This window comes from Lissotriton vulgaris, chromosome 10 (genome assembly GCF_964263255.1).
Source record: "Lissotriton vulgaris chromosome 10, aLisVul1.2, whole genome shotgun sequence".
NCBI classification, from domain to species: Eukaryota; Metazoa; Chordata; class Amphibia; order Caudata; family Salamandridae; genus Lissotriton; species Lissotriton vulgaris.
In genome coordinates this window covers 541,580,890-541,598,871 of record NC_141698.1, presented here as the reverse complement: position 1 = coordinate 541,598,871, position 17,982 = coordinate 541,580,890, and positions in this window count along the sequence as shown.

Here is a 17,982-nt window from a genome sequence, read left to right as displayed (position 1 = left end):
ACTCTACAAATTCTACTCTATGCCAATGCGCTCTACCACACACTACTCTACAATGCGCCACTCCACTCTTCGCCCTTTCACTAAACACCACTCCATTCTGCGTCACTCTACTCTGCAACGCTACTCTGCAACATTGCACCCAATGCCAATGCACTTCACTCTGTACCACTCTACTCTATGCCAATCCACTCTACACCACTCTAATCTACTCTGTACCACAGCACTCTACACCACTCTACTCTACTCTACTCTACTCTACACCACTGAACTATATTGTGCACCACTCCATTCTGAAACAATCTACTCTACGCCACTGCACTCGATGCCATTGCACTTGGCGCAATGGCAAACAGCGACACTCCACTCTACTCTGCTCCACTCTATGCCACTGTACTCTACTCTAACTACTGCACTCTATGCCAATGCACTCTACACCACTTAACTCCCAACCAATGCACTCTAAAATACTACACACTTCGCCACACTGCTCTCTAAGCACACTGCACTCTAGGCCATTGTACTGAATGCCACTTCACTCTACACTGAAATTATGCAATTGTCAGCTGTGGTGTTTTTGAATAATTAGGAATGTGCTGCATTTGCCACATAATCCATCATCTCCTGCATACTCTGCAGACGTTTAGCAAAAAAATATTTTTCTAGCTCAAGCTGTTAAAAAGTTACTAAAAACTCAGCATCAGGTGTTGCAGAGTAGTAGAAGGCACTCTATAAAGGTTGACTGGTCACCTTTCTGTTGCTTATTGTAATGTTTGGGTGTTAAACTGATACTAATGAGGAGTAAGCTTTGCCTAGACAGTATTAACAAGTGTAGAAATGACAAAATAATGAACTAATCGTATCAGAAAATATGCTGCATTATGCCACATAATTTGCCTTTTCTTGCTGCATTATTTAGTCAATTCTGCCTCATAATTTGGCCCTCTCCTGCCACATAATTCCAGTGGCTTTGACTTTATGCCACTGCTCTCTATTCCACACTACTCTGCACCACTCTACTCCACTGCTTCCACACCAATTGACTCTGTGCAAATCTACTCTGCACCACTTCACTGTACCCCACTATACTGTGTTCTAAATAACTGCACTCTACCTCACTCTCCTCTTCACCATTGCACTCTACGCCACTTTACTCTGCACCACTGTATGGCACTGCACTCTACACCAATGCACTCTTCACTACTCTACTCTCTGCCACTGTACTCTGCGCCACTCTACTTTGCGACACTGCACTATTCTATGCCACTCTAGTCTACTGTGCACCACTGGACTCTTACACTGCACTCTGCGCCACTCCATGCCACTCTACTCTGCCACACTGCACTCTATTCCAATGCACTCTATGCCATTACTCTATGCCACTGCACTCTACCCTGCACCACTGCTCTCTTCTCCACTTCACTCTATTCTGAAACAATCTACTCTACGCAACTGCACTCTTTGCCACTGTACTCCACTTTATGCCACTCCACATCACTGCACTTTATGCCACTGCACTCTACGCTGTGCCAATCTATGCCACTCTACTCTGTGCCACTGCACTCTATGCCAATACACTCTACACCACTTTACTCAAACTAATGCATTCTACGCCACTGCACTCTACGCCAACTACTCTGTTCCACTGCACTGTGCACTGCACCACTCTACACCTGCTCCCTGTCATTGCACTCTATGCCACTCTTTTCTACTGTGCACCACTGTACTCTATGCAATTTTCTCTACACCACTCTACTCTGCACAACTGTATAGTGCACCACTCTACTTTACACCAATGCACTCTATGCCACTTCACTCTACAACACTTCGCTCTACGACACTGAACTCACCACCATTCTACTCTCCACCATTCGACTCTATGCTACTGCACTCTACGACACTGCACTATATGACACTGCACTCTATTCTGCAGCACTCAACTCTAATGAACTCTTTCACTCTACTCTGCATCATTCCACTCTATGCCACTCTAATCTATTCTGCACCAAAGCACTTCACTGCACTCTACGCCACTCTACTCAACACCTCTGCACTCTATCCTGAACCACTCCACTGTACCCTGCACCACTTCACTCTACTCTGAATCAATCTACACAATGCCACTGCATTCCTTGCCACTGTACTCTTTGCCACTGCACTCTACGTCACCCTACTCCACTCTAAAACAATCTACTCAGTGCCACTGCATTCCTTGCCACTGTACACTTTGCCACTGTACTCTACATCACCCTGCTCCACTCTGCATCAATCCACTCAAAGCCATTTCATTCTACGCCACTACAATCTAATCTGCACCCCTCTACTCTATGCCACTCTACTCTACATCACTGCACTCTATGCCAATCCACTCTGCACCACTGTACTTTATGCCACTTCACTCTAGGCCACTCTGACACACCACTCTAGGACACTGCACTATACTCTACTCTATGATGCTCTACTCTAGGACACTGTGCTATACTCTACTCTATGACAATCTACTCTTTTAAACTCAACTCCAACCTATGCCACTCAACTCTACAACACTCTACTCAACTCTATGCCATTCTGCGACACTACTTCACTCTATGACGCTCTACACAACTACCTCTATGCGACTTCACTCCACTCTGTTCTACGACACACTACTTCATTCTGCTCCACTCCACTATCCAATCGATGCCTCTCAGATCTATGCCACTCCACTCTAAGACACACTTTAACACTCTATTCCATGCCACTCTACTTTACAATACTCTACTCCACTCTATGCCATTCCATTATCCTACTCCACTCCACTCTATGCTACTCCTCTCTATGACAATATATTCTGCTCTATGCCATTCTACTCTACAATACTCTACTCCACTCTATGCAACACCCTTTATGTCACTTCACTATGTTCTACACAACTCCATAACCCTCAATGCCCTTACACTCTACAATATTCTACTCTCTCCACAACACTGTACATCACTCCACTCTATGCCACTCCATGAAATTGCACTTCACTGCACTCCATGCCACTCAACTCTACTCTACACCCCTGTACTCCACTGTACGCCCCTCCACAACTCTCTACACCACTCCACAACTTTCCACTCTTCTCTACTTTACAACACTTCACACCACTCTCCTTTACCACACTAACTTTTAGCCATGCTGAACAGCAGCCACGGTGGTGTACAACATGGTAAAACATAATGGCAAAGCCAAGAGCTTTTGCTTTGGCGAGACCGATTGGCTTTACCAATGCTTATTATTGTTGATTTCCCTGATAGTAAAACAAACATTGTTTTTTGCAATTCCAAATCCACACGGTCTTCCACGCTGTGCAAAACATGTCTACAGTGTCTTTAAAAGTTAAAAACTGCCTCAATTTGCAAACATGGGGCACTTTTCTTTTTAGGTTTCGCCTGGGGCCGGAGCTCCTAGCTCCGCCCAGGAGAAATCTTATGTCCCTACAGTGTGGGGCTTAGTCCCGCCTCTGCTTCCATTGGCTAGCTCCATAAATGGAGGCTAGCCATTGGAAGCCGGATCTGTCCGTCAAGGCCGGACCAGATTCGGGGGCGTTTCCGAGATTTTTTCCCTCTCCACCCTTTTTGCATCGTCATCGGGCAGTGGGCAGAGTTTCGTTTTTTGTTTTTTTAGGCGTTTGTTTTCGTCATTCCATGCCGACCACGGCTGCCGGAAGAAGTCCAGGTGAGTGCCCGTTCCCGCCCTCCCTCCCGCTGACCGTGTGCTGTTCCCGCCCCCCCTGTCCGTGTCCGCCCCCTTCCCACTGTCCGTCCACCCTCCCGCTGTCCGTGTGCTCATAGGTGCTTGTTTTTATTTCATTTCAATGCTTGTTTCCAGAGCTGCCCACGCTGAAGCCCGGCCCTGCCCTTCCCACACGTTTCCCTTTAAGTACTCGCTGTTCCCGCCCCCCTGTCCGTGTCCGCCCCCCTCCCGCTGTCCGTGTCCGCCCCCCCTCCCGCTGTCCATCCCCCCTCCCGCTGTCCGTGTGCCCATGGGGGCTTGTTATGCACTTCTGTTCCACTGATGTCCTAATGAGTCACGCGCGTCTCCTGGGGCATCGCCGAGGGAGAAGGCCAAACTCAGGGTTACCTGTGATCATAAGATACGTGTTTCCTTCTCTAATTGAGTTTTCCACGATAGGGAAAAGACCGAGGGAGTCCCCCGCTTGAGTGACGCACAGACAGGGTTCCTATTATGTTACAAGCAGCAAGAGCCCAGGAGTTTCCATGAAGACGGTGCTAGCACGTGCCGTCGTTGCCACCGCTTCACAAAGACCGAGCTCGTGCACGATGAAGCGAGCCTAAGATAGTTGTCTAGGCCATTGTAATGTAATATTTGGGTCTGTAAGTTGAAGTTCTGTTGCTCAGGGGATACCACACATAGAATGGGTGGAATAATAGCAGGATTTCCCGGAGCCCTCACACTGATTCGGCAAAGGGGCACGTGACTCTGGTGAAGTTGTTTACTGCTGGAAATAAAATACCACTAATCCCAGGGTGCTCAGTGATTGTTCAAAGCACCTGAGACTCAGCTCTTCAGCACATAGCTAATATTTCTTAGGACTACAGTATGTTGTTTGCACATGGCAGCTACTTCCTGACACATCTTCTCATTCGATGAATAGGGAAGTTACAATGACGTGTGCAGTGCACCAAGACTATAAAACACAAAATATGGTAAAATAAAATATTTGTATTCCATCACTCATGTTCTAGTGATAAACAGCCCTGTCTCTAGCATGCACGGTGAAGTGCTGAGCATGCATGGTTTTCTAAAAGGAATTTTCTCCGGGTGCTTTTCTTTTACGCAGCAAAATTCGTGGGCCATAATTTAAAGCCACTGATGCATTGAAATTTAGTTCAAAGGGTCGACAAACATGAGACTGCGGATGCTCTACAGTGGGACATAAGCACGTGTCAGCGGATGTTGTACGAATGTATAGGGGACTGTTAGTACTCAAGGCACAAACCGATATTCCAAGAGTCGAAGTAAAAATACAGATATCTCTTTCACGTTTTGTGCATCACAGATAATGGTCTGGTCCGTGTGTGCATACGAGATATGTGTTTCAAATGTAATCTGTGGTCAATGGAATATGTTATTTGAAGAAATTCAAAAAGTGAAAAACAATTCTCATTGAGAATACCTCTAACCCCCTGTTGCAAAGGCCAAGAAAATGACATTTGTCATGTATAATCTAATTATTTTGGGGGAGAGCTGTTGAGTGGTCTAGATTGTGAGACCCTCTGAACTTGGCTTGACTTTAACGTGTGATCTTGGACAACATGCATCATATTACAGTGCGTTGACCCTACATCTACCGCATGCTGCGCCCTCATAGGAATGCAGAATGTGTTTTCATGTATCTATGCATATTACATATAGCGATTATAGAAGATGAGCTTAGTTATACATGTGGCTTCGGTTTAAATCGTTCCTTGGTATTTTTATAAATCAGTACAGTTTTAGTTGTCTCTGCTCACTTTCTTTAACTCTCTTCGAAAGCAAATACCCCCCCCCTCCCTTGAAGTTTCCGACACTTTAAATTAGTATTCTGTATGTTAAACTTTGTAAATGAAGGTAGAGGACAATTTAAAATGAAAAAAAAACTTGCCTCGCCCCCACAATAATAAACAAGAGTGATACCATTCCTCTTTCAATCCCAATATACTCCTTCCAGTAAGAAGGCAGCTTAGTTTCGCCCCACATCCCAGACACTCGACAGAGGGTGGATGGTTGGGCAGTAAAGGTGTAGCCTAGAAGATGCTATAATAAATTCATTGCAGTACTCTTTTGTGACTTCTGTATTGTTGTGAGTTTGTGATTGTGTCAACAATGTATCTGCGATTTCATGTTCGCATATTGCAGTAATAATATTGTGCATTTATAAGCATTACTTTATTTTTAATATCTCGTGTTCTTTCCGTTGTATGTTTTAAATGCATGTAATTCTGATAGCTTGGGTTTCATTTGTTCACTTTAATGTTGGTTGTGGAGTCTCGTGCAAAAAAAACAGCTTCTTTTAAGTTCAAACTTAATGTTAATGTCTCCACGTTCTTTGTTTTCTGTTTCCTTTCTACTCGTTGTTGCATACAAGGAATAAATGGAACATGCAGGGAAACATTGGTAACACGTTTATTCAGTGCTTTAAATGGGCCGGTACTCACAGTTACTTAGTATCGGCACTATGAACTAGAGTGGCACATACATTTTCATGCCTTGTGGATCCATGCATATGCACACTCACTCACATGCGCACATTAATGAACACTCGTGAACGTTCATTCACACAATGATCATGCACACACACCCGTGCACATGTGCATACTCACATGCGCACACACACCTACAAACACACACCATCACTCAGGGAGCTCCTAATTGAATGTGAGCATTGCATGTCAGCAATACACACGTGCACACACACACACACACACCTACAAAACACACACCATCACTCAGAGAGCTCCTAATTGTCTGCAAGCTCTTTAATGACTGCAACTTAAGGCAGGGTTTTTGGTCCTTTGATAAGAAGGAGGTTAGTTATTATTAATCATTTTTAATGTTTGTGAGAGATTAAGCTCTTGGCATTGTAAATGTCAATGCCATTTATTTATCTGTTTTCAAAACCAACACATAAATGAAAAATTTGTCATTTACAATGCCAACAGCTCTAACTTTTACAAAGGTGAAACCGTTGCATTGTAAATGCTTGTTTGAGCTATACAATGACCTAAATGGGGGTCACGTTTATTTTGGCGCCATGTTTACTTTCTGTCACAGTCCCACCTTGTCACAGGGAATAGAGGCAGGCACTGTTCCATCATTTAGACACATGATTTATTGAGGACAGTGGCATGCAGCGATGCCTGACTCGGGAACATGGGCCTCTCACGCCCATCGGTTGAAGAAAAAGATGCAGCATTTCAGGGTTCAAACACTCGGGCCTCTCATCCTTATCATCAGGCATTGAATATGAGCCTGTGATGCAAGATCCAGACACACAGGAATCGAGCAGGCCATGGGCCTTGCAGGCAAGGGACCTCAGCGGTCCACTGAGCAGCCACACAGCTGCCTGTCTCCAGCCTTCATCTCCCCCTGCAGTGCTGTGCAAGAGCTTTGAGTGAAAAGAGGAGCAGGGACAATGCTGGAGAGGCAGCTTATACTCGGTCCTGGGGACAGTTGCTTTTTTTTCTAAAATAATCAATCAAGTTCATACATTTTGGTAAACGTGTTTGTGAAATGAATCAAGGTAAGGTGCGTTACTTTAAAGAGGTGTGGTGCAGCGGCCAGGGCGACTGACTCCAGAACCTGGGGGCTCGCGGTTCGAGCCCCGGCACCGTGCGGCAGATCAACCCAGCACCATGTGACTCTGGGCAATAGCTCGCTTAATCTTCCCGACGGCCCCCAGCGCCTTGACACCTTTGGGTAATTGTTTGCGCTTTAAAAATACTGGACATTTTGACATTTACATTTACATTGAACTGACCTCAACTCCAAGGCAGCCATTTTGAGAGTAGCAGTTCTACCTTTCCTTTCCAGGTTGCTGATAGGCAGCTGTTCCTCTCTGGGCCGAATATAGGGGTGGAACAGCTAGCCCAAGTCTTTCTATCGATGGTCCCAGTCTATACCTATGCATTGCTCTCTGGCCAGGTCACATCTTGGCTTGCTGACACAGATTCACTTTCAGTCTCTTACGACAATAGGTCATTCAAAGCTAAAATTCAAGGTAGAGCACGGGAGAGCATGCAGGGAGAGGTAAGGCAGCCAACTTTGGCTACCACTAGCACCACAACACATTGTAGAACGTTGGGGGCTACAATCGCGCTGGCCGGACCCAAGCATGGGTGTACCCCCGCACATGTGATTCAAGCGGGTGCAAGAACCTGCCTCTGACAACCAGTGGGTGGGTATCCAGCCATGGCATACAGCAGGAGTTGTACCACTGAGAGCCAGTAGAGAGCCTTCCCACTGGCTTCAGGTTAAATGGACGATACCCACACTCGCATTATCAGCTGCCACCAGCCATTATTAGTAAGGTCATAGTCTGGTCAATGGGGCAGTAGTCATCTATGTTAAAAGGAGTACCACTTTGAGTGGTCCCCAATACCCAGTAGAGTGTAGCACTCCACTGGTAAACACCATGCTGTAACAATATAGAGCACTGGCCAAAAGACGTTTGTCATGGGTCTCTTCCAGCAGGAAGAATACTGGGTCTGTCGCATTATTAAAATGAGGAGCAGAGTATCAAGTTGACACTGTGCCAGGAGACGGACTTTTAACTCTTCATGCGTTGTCTTCCTTTTCCCAGATTCGGATGTTACAGGGATTCCCTCGCAGTATTGAATGTGAAATGTCACATGTTCCAAACTGACCAGGACAGGAACGGGATGCTGGGCACATGGCCAGATGCGGATTGTTGAGTCATCCAACCCCACTCGACTCAATTCACCAGGGTACCTCCGACAAGGAGCCAAGGCCCAGCTCATAGGAGGGGAAGCAAAGGATGAGTTAGACACAGTATAGAACAGCTGACTTTAACACATTCACAGTACACTTCAACTTTAGGTAGAGTTATTATTTTACAACGAGAAAGAACTTACTAAACACCTTAAAATAAGAATCCAGTCAAAATGAATTCTGAAGATCTGAATCCTCAGGCTCCCACTGTTGAACTGATATTGTTGAAACTAGCTTTCAGGTTAGTGCGGTGTGACACTGCTCCTTTCGACCTGGTCAAATCCCAAAGGCTGTAGTTGGGTACTTTTATCCTATCAGAGTTCAGCACCATGAACAGCTCCCAAGCTGTCCTTGGTGCTGCAAGCTTTTAGCATGGGAGCCCAGAGGTGTCCTGGAGCATGTCGCGCCACATTGCTAGTGGGAATTACAGTCTAATAGCACTGCCAGGGTCTGGCTCATATCCTCTCCCATTCCAAGGTTTTAGCTGTTTTTAGTGTGTCATAAACTGGTCCAGACCCCAAAAGTGTTGATATTAGAAGTGCAGAAAAGTCAATTTATCCCAGTTCCTAATAGCCATGTTCAAAAAATAGACTACCGTAACTGATATCTCACCAGCTGCAAACTGCAGTGCAGTTGAAAAACTCCATTGTGCAGCGCAGGGTCTTCTGGTGGTCTCATTTAGATGACAAGTTGTCGTGTCCAGAGAAAGGGAGGCACAGTAGAAGGGAGGCACAATAGAAGGGCATCCGGTGGAGCTTTTAGTTTTTCCGCAGCCTACGGGAAACAGACAAGTTACAGACTGCATGGAGCGCTACTGGACCATGCAGGTCAGTTTGATGTTATTTATTAGGGCTTGGAAGAGCTTTGCAAGGATTCAGCTCCAAACAGTAATTTAGGAATTACCAATTTGCAGGCTTTTCTCCTTGGCTGATCCTTGGAAAATGTTTTATGTATATACCGCTTTCCAGATTACAGTAACAGAAGAGAAAAGGGATTTGTATGAGTTCCTTCCTTCCTCTTGCAGGGAAACGTTGCAGGCTTCCTCTCATACTTTTTGGAGAGTGATTGCTGGGCAAATGCTATGTGTATTCAACCCAGTCAAGGCAGACAGGGAAGAGCCAAGGCAGGGATAGGCAGAAAGGGGGTGGTCACATTTGCTGCCTTACAGGCACTAACCCTTTTCTAAAGGACGTGCTAGAGGCATTTAACAAAGAACAACGAAGGCGGTTAGTGCTGCGAACCTCGGAAGCGCCTGGTAAAGGGCTCCCGAGTTTTTTCTGATGTTCAGCTGTTGTGTTTAAAAAAGCACTAATTAATTTTTAAAAATAATCTTTTTTTCATTTTGGACGGTTGTCCTTTTAAATCCACTGCTTTTAAAACTGCACAAACTCACCTGGGACTTGCATGCGTGTTTCCCCGGTCCAGCGCGGTTGTTACCGTTTGTGTGGAGGGAACGTTGCGCATACAGGAAGTACCTGCGGGTAAATTCCGGCGGGGACACATTAGAGGTCAGCGCTCTAGTGGAATGCCTCTCCTATAAAATGATGATACCTGCCTTAACGCGCAGCAGACGTGTGCAGCGAATGCGCCGCTGGTGCGCCAAAAGCGTGCCAAAGGCAAGTCCGTCTGCGCCAGTCCGTGGCCGGGGGCCAGACCCCCTGGTCAAAGTATGATATATTCCAAAGCAGATCTGTATGCTCTTACATCAGGCAGTCAAACCCTCAATGAAAGAGTGGCAGACAAACTATGCGCTGAAAATCTGCTGAGGGTCACCCACACTAAAACTCCGGACCCACCCCCTAATGCTAATCCCACGCCCAACAACCCCCTGGGCCTGAAAGTAGCAGTTTTAAATACTCGATCTTTACAGAAACACCACCTAGTAATATTCTCACTCCTCCAAGATGATGAGGTAGACATTTTAGCCCTCACTATAACCTGGCTCGAGGACTTTTCAGTCCCAGATATTATCGCCTCACTTCCAGAGAACTATGATGTCCTTTGGCATAATAGACAAGGAACTACCCGGGGAGGGGGAGGGGCCATTTTCTTTAACAAACAGCTACAGGCTACCAAAATAGTAGCAGAAAGTATTGACCAAGCAGACATTCTAGGGGTTAAAGTCTCACTTAAATCATCCTGCTTCTTAATGGTAGTTGTTTACCGCCCCCCAAGGCTAACCCCTAGCTTTAACAAACTATTCCTGGAAATTGTCACCAATCTATGCTCCTGCTACAAACGGCTCCTTATCACAGGGGACTTCAACTATCACTGGGACGCTGTCCAGAAGGAATCAGACGCTAGGCAGCTTGAAATAGAAATGGATGCAATGGGGCTTCGTCAAATTGTAGATGCCCCCACTCACCAGAAAGGACATACCCTTGACCTCATCTGGACTTCACAGACCCGGGCCAGTCTAACGGAGGTTAGCCCCTGTGCCGGTCGGACCACACACTCCTAAGGTACTGAGGCCCAATGGACTGCTTAAAATCACAATCACCCACAGATTTGATATAGGTGTGCAACTGGAAGAAAATTGATGCCTCCAACCTGGTAGAAGCTTGACTCCGCTCCCCCCAAGCACCCGCGCTCAAATCAGGAAACTTAGATCTAGAGAGCGAAACCGTGACTAACACTTTGTGCCAAGCCATAGATAAGGCAGCCCCAGAGAGAACAATTAGAGCTAGAAACAAAGGAAGGGAGCGCCTTGGTTTAACGAATCTCTAAGAGCTCAAAAACAAAGCCTCTGCCATGCCGAGCGGCAATGGCGGAAAGCCTATGAACCAGAACAGTTGGCACTATTTAAAATCCAACTCACCCTTTACAAAAAATCTATCACTGACAGGAAGGCTGAATATTATGAGGCAAGGATTACCGCTGCTTCTAACAAGCAGAAAGAGACTTTCAAAATATTGAGAGAACTTAGCCAAAAAGCTGAGGTGAAAACTACTGACGTCACTTTAGACTGTAATTCCTTCCAGTCCTACTTCCTGCAAAAAGTCAAGGACATCATCATTGAGATTGACAACATCCCAATCAATCAAAATGTGCCAGTCCACTTTCAGGCAGATCGCCCCACTGGCCATCAATTTACGGCTTTCCCTCCATTGGACCATACCTCACTAACTCTATTGCACTAAACCAGGTTCCCGGCCAACCCCTGTCCCCCAAGGATCTTCCGGATGGCTACTCCTGGTTGGAAAACCAGCTTCTGGCACTACTAAACAGCTCCTTGGAGACCGGTTACCTGCCTTCCAATTTAAAAGAAGCAAGAGTAACTCCCCTCCTAAAAAAACGGGAGCCGACGCTGCCAGCCTCAAGAACTATAGACCGATTTCCCAAATTCCCTTCCCAGCTAAAGTGATAGAACATCACGTTCTAAAAACACTTTCATTTTCTTGGAGGAACATCAACTACTACAAATGCAACAAGCGGGCTTTACAGCACACCACAGTACTGAACTAGTGATGCTCTCGGTCCTTGATGACCTAAGAACCATGGCTGATAAAAAACAACCGAACGCCCTGATTTTAATAGATCTATCAGCGGCGTTTGATACGGTCAATCACACCTGGCTCCTGGACTGCCTAACAGCCTAAGGTCTTCAGGGATCGGCTCACCATTGGCTGGAATCCTTTCTCACAGGGCGATCCCAGAGGATTTAACTGGGGGAACGGGTATCCAACAGGGGCGCCCTCACCTTTGGCGTCCCACAGGGCTCTGCCCTATCCCTGCTCCTTTTTAACATCTACCTACAACCCCTGGTAACAGCCCTGGCCCACATGGACTGCCGTGTCTTTAACTATGCAGATGACACTCAGCTCATTTTTGGGATTGACAACACCGCCCGTGCCCAGGAAACAGCACAAACATTCTCAGATTCACCATAAATTGGATGACCAAAAATTCACAGAAAATTAACCCTGAGAAAACTGAAGTTCTTGTGATCTCCACAAAAAGAAATCAGTGGAATGATTGTTTTTGGCCACAGGAGATGGGCACTACCCCTACTCCCGCCGTAAAAAGTCTAGGCATTAAACTGGACCAAGAGCTAACCAAATCACCACGGTGGTAGGCACCTGTATAGGGCTTCTAAGACCACTACGGAAACTTGCCCCCCTTCTCTCCACTACTTCCATACAAATGATTGTGCAAGCACAGTTGTCTCTAGACTGGACTATGGAAATGCGCTATATCTTGGCCTTCCTCAAAAATTCATTAACAAATTCCAAGTAGTGCTTAATGATGCAGCCAGGTTGATCTTTAGGCTGCCCAGATGAGTCCATGCCTCCCCTCTGCTCCACAAACTTCACTGGCTTCCTATCAGGCAAAGAGTGAAGTTTAAAGGCCTTTGCATTGCCCATAAAGCGATTTATGGCAAAGCTCTGGCCTACATAAAGGAACGCCTGAAGATCTACGTACCAGGGCGCACACTGCGGTCAGCAGAGGCCTGTAACCTGGCCACCCCTAGATGCACCCTGGAATTGAAAGGGGGTAGAACCTTCTCAGTAGTACTCCCACAACTCTGGAATCAGCTAGCAGACCATCTACGCAAAGAACCAGTGCTCCTCTCATTCAGGAAACAACTCAAAATGTTTCTGTTTAGGGAAGCACTGATCACTGTCTAAACCGCCTCATCATTGGGGGACCTCTTGATCTGCCCACGACTCCTGGCCTCGCCTCCAAAAGCGCTTAGAGACCTGTCGTTGATTAGCGCTATACAAAAACAAATACAAATACATGTGTTTTGCACTACACACTTGAGGTGAGAGGAAAGAGTTCCACATTATGGGGCTGTATTGATTTTAACAGACCTTACCACATAGGCTACAACAAAAACGGGCACCTAGCAGCAGCCTAGCATACTGCTGTAGAAGCACTGACACTGGCATCTGAGTGGTCTCTTGGATTAGGGGCTACATAATATGTTCAAAGGGGATGGGTCAGAGTTTGAAGGGAATATTGAAAAGATGCATAGTGGGACGGGTGTGAAAAAACGTTGTGAACTTTTGTCACTACAAGTGCACAATTAGTACATAAGTTGTAGAAGAGGTGTTTGTAGATAAGATAGTTCTTAGGAATTTAATTTGTAGCGGACTCAACATAATCTCCTATGCCGATGACACCCAGCTGATCCTCTCCCTCACCAATGAACCCACAGCCGCCTGAATCAACTTTCACAGCGTGATGAATGGTGTTGTCAATTTTTACAGATGGCAGTGGTGGTCTAGTTGGTAGCATATCTATTCTCTTTGTGCATTTAGTGCATATAACCAAGTATTGGTGCCCCTCAAGGTTACAAAAAATGCAATCCACTACCTAAGGTGCCAAAACACTAGAGCCCATTTGGACCCAGTGAAAACATAAAATGAATGTATAAACCTTGGCACTCTACTATAATTCAAGTATCAATTCATATAGTTGTTTAGCACAGAACAGTTCAAAGTACCAGCAGGACATCAATTCAGTTCTTGCTGTGTCAATTTAATATGAATGTATCACAAAATCTTAAATCACAGGTTTAAATTCAAAACACAATAACAATGTGGTAAGGAGTAGACAGCTTGGTGTGACAGTCCTACTTTTAGGCGTTAAATCGGCAGCCGATACGTGTTTCTTTTCCTAGAAACTTTTTCAAGGCTCCAATCTTTGTGTCACCTGTGTGGTGCACAGGTTGTATGTAGAAATGTCCAGATCTCTAATATGAGAGTTGTCTTTCCCTTTTGAATTCTAAATATGTTATAGTACTCTGTTAAAGCAGAAAACCGCGTCACGTGTTATACGTATTTAATCCACTGGTTACTGTCTAGTTTAAGCCATCGCAACCTCTTGAGCTATGATATACCCCTCTTATGCTTGAACCCGGCTCGCGGCACAGTCTTCCCGAGTTTCGTTGTGCAGCTGGCGTTGTCACCTGGATGAAAGACAGCTGCCTCAAGCTCAACTCAGACAAGACCAAAGAATTCTTCTTGGGACCCGCCCCCTCCGCTCGGGATGACTCCTAGTGGTGGCCCGTCGCACTGGGAACCCCTCCCACCCCCATGCAACCAACCTCGGCATCATACTGGACTCCTCGCTCACAATATACTCCCAGATGAATGCCATTTCCTCATCCTGCTTCCACATGCTCTGCCTGCTTAGAAAGACTTTCAGATGGATCCACACGGAATCCAGAAAGACGGTCATCCACTCAGTAATCACCAGTAGACTTGACTATGCCAACACACTCAAGCCTGCGTCAACCAGAAACAGTTATGGAAACATCAGAACATACAAAACGCTGCAGTCAGACTGGTCCTCGACATCCCCCACCACAGCCACATAGCACAACACCTCCGACAACTCCACTGGTGCCCAGTCAACAAGAGAATCACCTTCAAGCCCCTCACACACGCCTACAAAGCTCCCAACAATGCAGGACCAGCATATCTGATCCACCGCATCTCATTCCACGTAGCTGCCAGACACCTTCGCTCTGCCCAATGTGCCCTGGCCACCGTCCCACTGATTCACAAGACCAGAACTGTAGGAAGAGCCTTTTCCTACCTCACTGCCAAGACCTGGAAGGCCATGTCCCTGCACCTCAGGCAATCCCAGTCGTTGACCCAATTCAGGAGAAGGCGGAGGCTTGGCACATCTGTCCAGGATGGTCTTTGTATCAGGACCCAGAGAGCGTAGGCTCTCTATCCAGGGGTCTAGAAACCTGTCTGGTGGTGGCAAATGGTGGGCAGCCATTCAGGAACCACACCAGGACTGGTTGTTTTTCAGGGGGCATCTCTAAGATGCCATCTGAGTGCATTTTCCATTAAATCCCTAACTGGCATCAGTGTGGGTATAATGTGCTGAGATGTTTGCTACCAAACTTCCCAGGTTTTAGTAAAGCCATTATGGAGCTGTGGAGTTCATAATGACAAACTCCCAGATCATATACTCTTTATGGCATTACTACACTTAAAATGTCTAAGAACAGACTTAGACACTGTAGGGGCACAGGACTCATGCAACTGTACCCTCATCTGAGGGCTAGGGCACCATGCTAGAGGGGTGACTTATCTAGGCCTCAGGCAGTGGGTTGCAGGCATGGCACACAGGGGTGTGTGCCATGACAAACCCTCACTTTTCTCTGCACCAAAACACGCAGCCTGCAATGGCAGTGTGTGGGTGTTAAGGTACAGGGCCCCTAAGGGTGCCACAATAGGCTCTGCAGCCCTTAGAGGCATTGTACCTTAACACTCACACACTGGTCACAGTGCCCTTGGTACCCATGGAACTTTTTACACGGGGCTTACCTGTGGCCAGAGATGTGCCAATTATGAGTACAAAGGTACAGTTTTGGGAAAGAACACAGACCCTGGGGACCTGATTGGCAGGGACCCAGGGTACATCAAGTCAGGTGGCATCAGATCTCAGGCATAAAGTGGTGGGAAACCATGCATCAAGGGGCACTTTCCTACATAGGTGGATAGAGGGTGGACCGTTTCTACATAGATAATTGTGAAAGGATTATTTAATAGTTTATTGTAGATGACTTGTAGATGAGTAGTTTGATGATGGACTGAATGTGGTTGGAAGAGTTGTAGACAGATTGATAGTGTGTGTAGGGAGGAACAGCATGTCTACTGACTGATTGATAGATATTTGATGGATAGTGCATGGTAGACTGGTTTGTAGGTCTATATATTTGAAGGTGTCTAGTTTGTAGGTGGACAACATGTAGATTGGGTGGATTGATTACTCCGAGATAGTTTGTCCTTGAATGGTGAGTTGATGGATTGTTTGTTAATAGATGATTTATCAGTATTTTGTAGGTGAACTGTTTAGGGATGGATAGCTTGTTGATGCTTAATTTGTCAATACATTCTTAGCTGGTGGCAAATTTGAAGATAGATATTTGTGAATGGATTGTTAGTTTGTTCTCGATAATTTGTAGATGAGCAGTTTGAGAATGGATTGTTTGTGGCAGATGCGTCACTTTGTAAAGCCCTCCTCCACATTCTACCTGTGTCAGGTATAATATATGCAAGGTGGGCGTTCCCCCACAAAAAAGCACATAGAGGTGTCGCCATGAAATCTATGATATTTCACTGTGACACTTCTAGGACGCCACTCAGTCAAATCCTTACGCCTTCCTCAGAGCAGGCGTAAGACTGACGCGTGCCCTTTCACATGGGGCTTGCCCCATGTGAAAGGACACATTGCTAGAGTTGCATCTGTTTTCAGACAAGCCCCAGCAATGTATCCTTTTTGGCCGACAGATACGTCAGGCATACTGACATCTCTGTAAATCCTTGCCCCATGGAGTGCAGTAAAGTTAATACTGCGCATTCATGGTGTCGCAAGGAGGGCGCACTGAAAAGTGTTGCATCGCTGTTTTCACGCAGCAATGCAACACTTTTCATATATGAGGCCCTATGTTTTTGGGTAGGCTTGTAGATGAACAGTTTGTGATTGAGTGATTGAAAGCTTCTAGATGGATGATTTGTTGATGACTAGTTTATAGATATATTTATATTTGAAGGTGAATAGTTTGTGGGTGGAAAGTGTGTAGATGGATTGATTATGGATGAACAGTTTATTCCTGAGTAGTGTGTTTTTTAAAGATGGTTTCTGTGTATTTTGCTGACGGATAGTTTGTGTATGTAGAATTTATGAATAGACTTAGTCGGTGGATAGTTTATGTATAAATTTATGAGTGGATTGTTTGTTAGTTGGTTGCGGATAATTTATAGATGAGTTTCTTTGTGACTGTATTGGCTTCAGAAAGGTTGTTTGATAGTGTGTGTAGGTAGGTCATTTGTAGATGTACAGCTTGTAGATTGACAGATTAACAGTTTGTAGTTCGATAATGCATAGACCACTAGTTTATAGATATGTATACATTTGAAGATGAATAGTTTGTAGATGAAAAGTGCCCTATTGAATAATTATAGTTGAATGCCCCTGAGTAGTCTGTTGATGAATGGTTTCTTGATGGGCGGTTTCTGGATATTTTTTGTAGATAGTTTCTAGATGGCTAGTTTGTAGATTGAGAATATGTGAATAGATTATTAGTCGGTGAATAGTTTCTAGAGGGATAGTTTGTGGCTTGAGAGTATGTGAATAGATAGTTAGTCAGTGAATAGTTTCTAGATGGATAGTTTGTGGCTTGAGAACATGTGAATAGATTATTAGTCGGTGAATAGTTTCTAGATGGATAGTTTGTGGCTTGAGAACATGTGAATAGATTATTAGTCGGTGAATAGTTTCTAGATGGATAGTTTGTGGCTTGAGAACATGTGAATAGATTATTAGTCAGTGAATAGTTTCTAGATGGATAGTTTGTGGCTTGAGAACATGTGGATAGATTATTAGTCGGTGAATAGTTTCTAGATGGCTAGTTTGTGGATTGAGAATATGTGAATAGATTATTAGTCGGTGAATAGTTTCTAGATGGATAGTTTGTGGCTTGAGAACATGTGAATAGATTATTAGTCGGTGAATAGTTTCTAGATGGATAGTTTGTGGCTT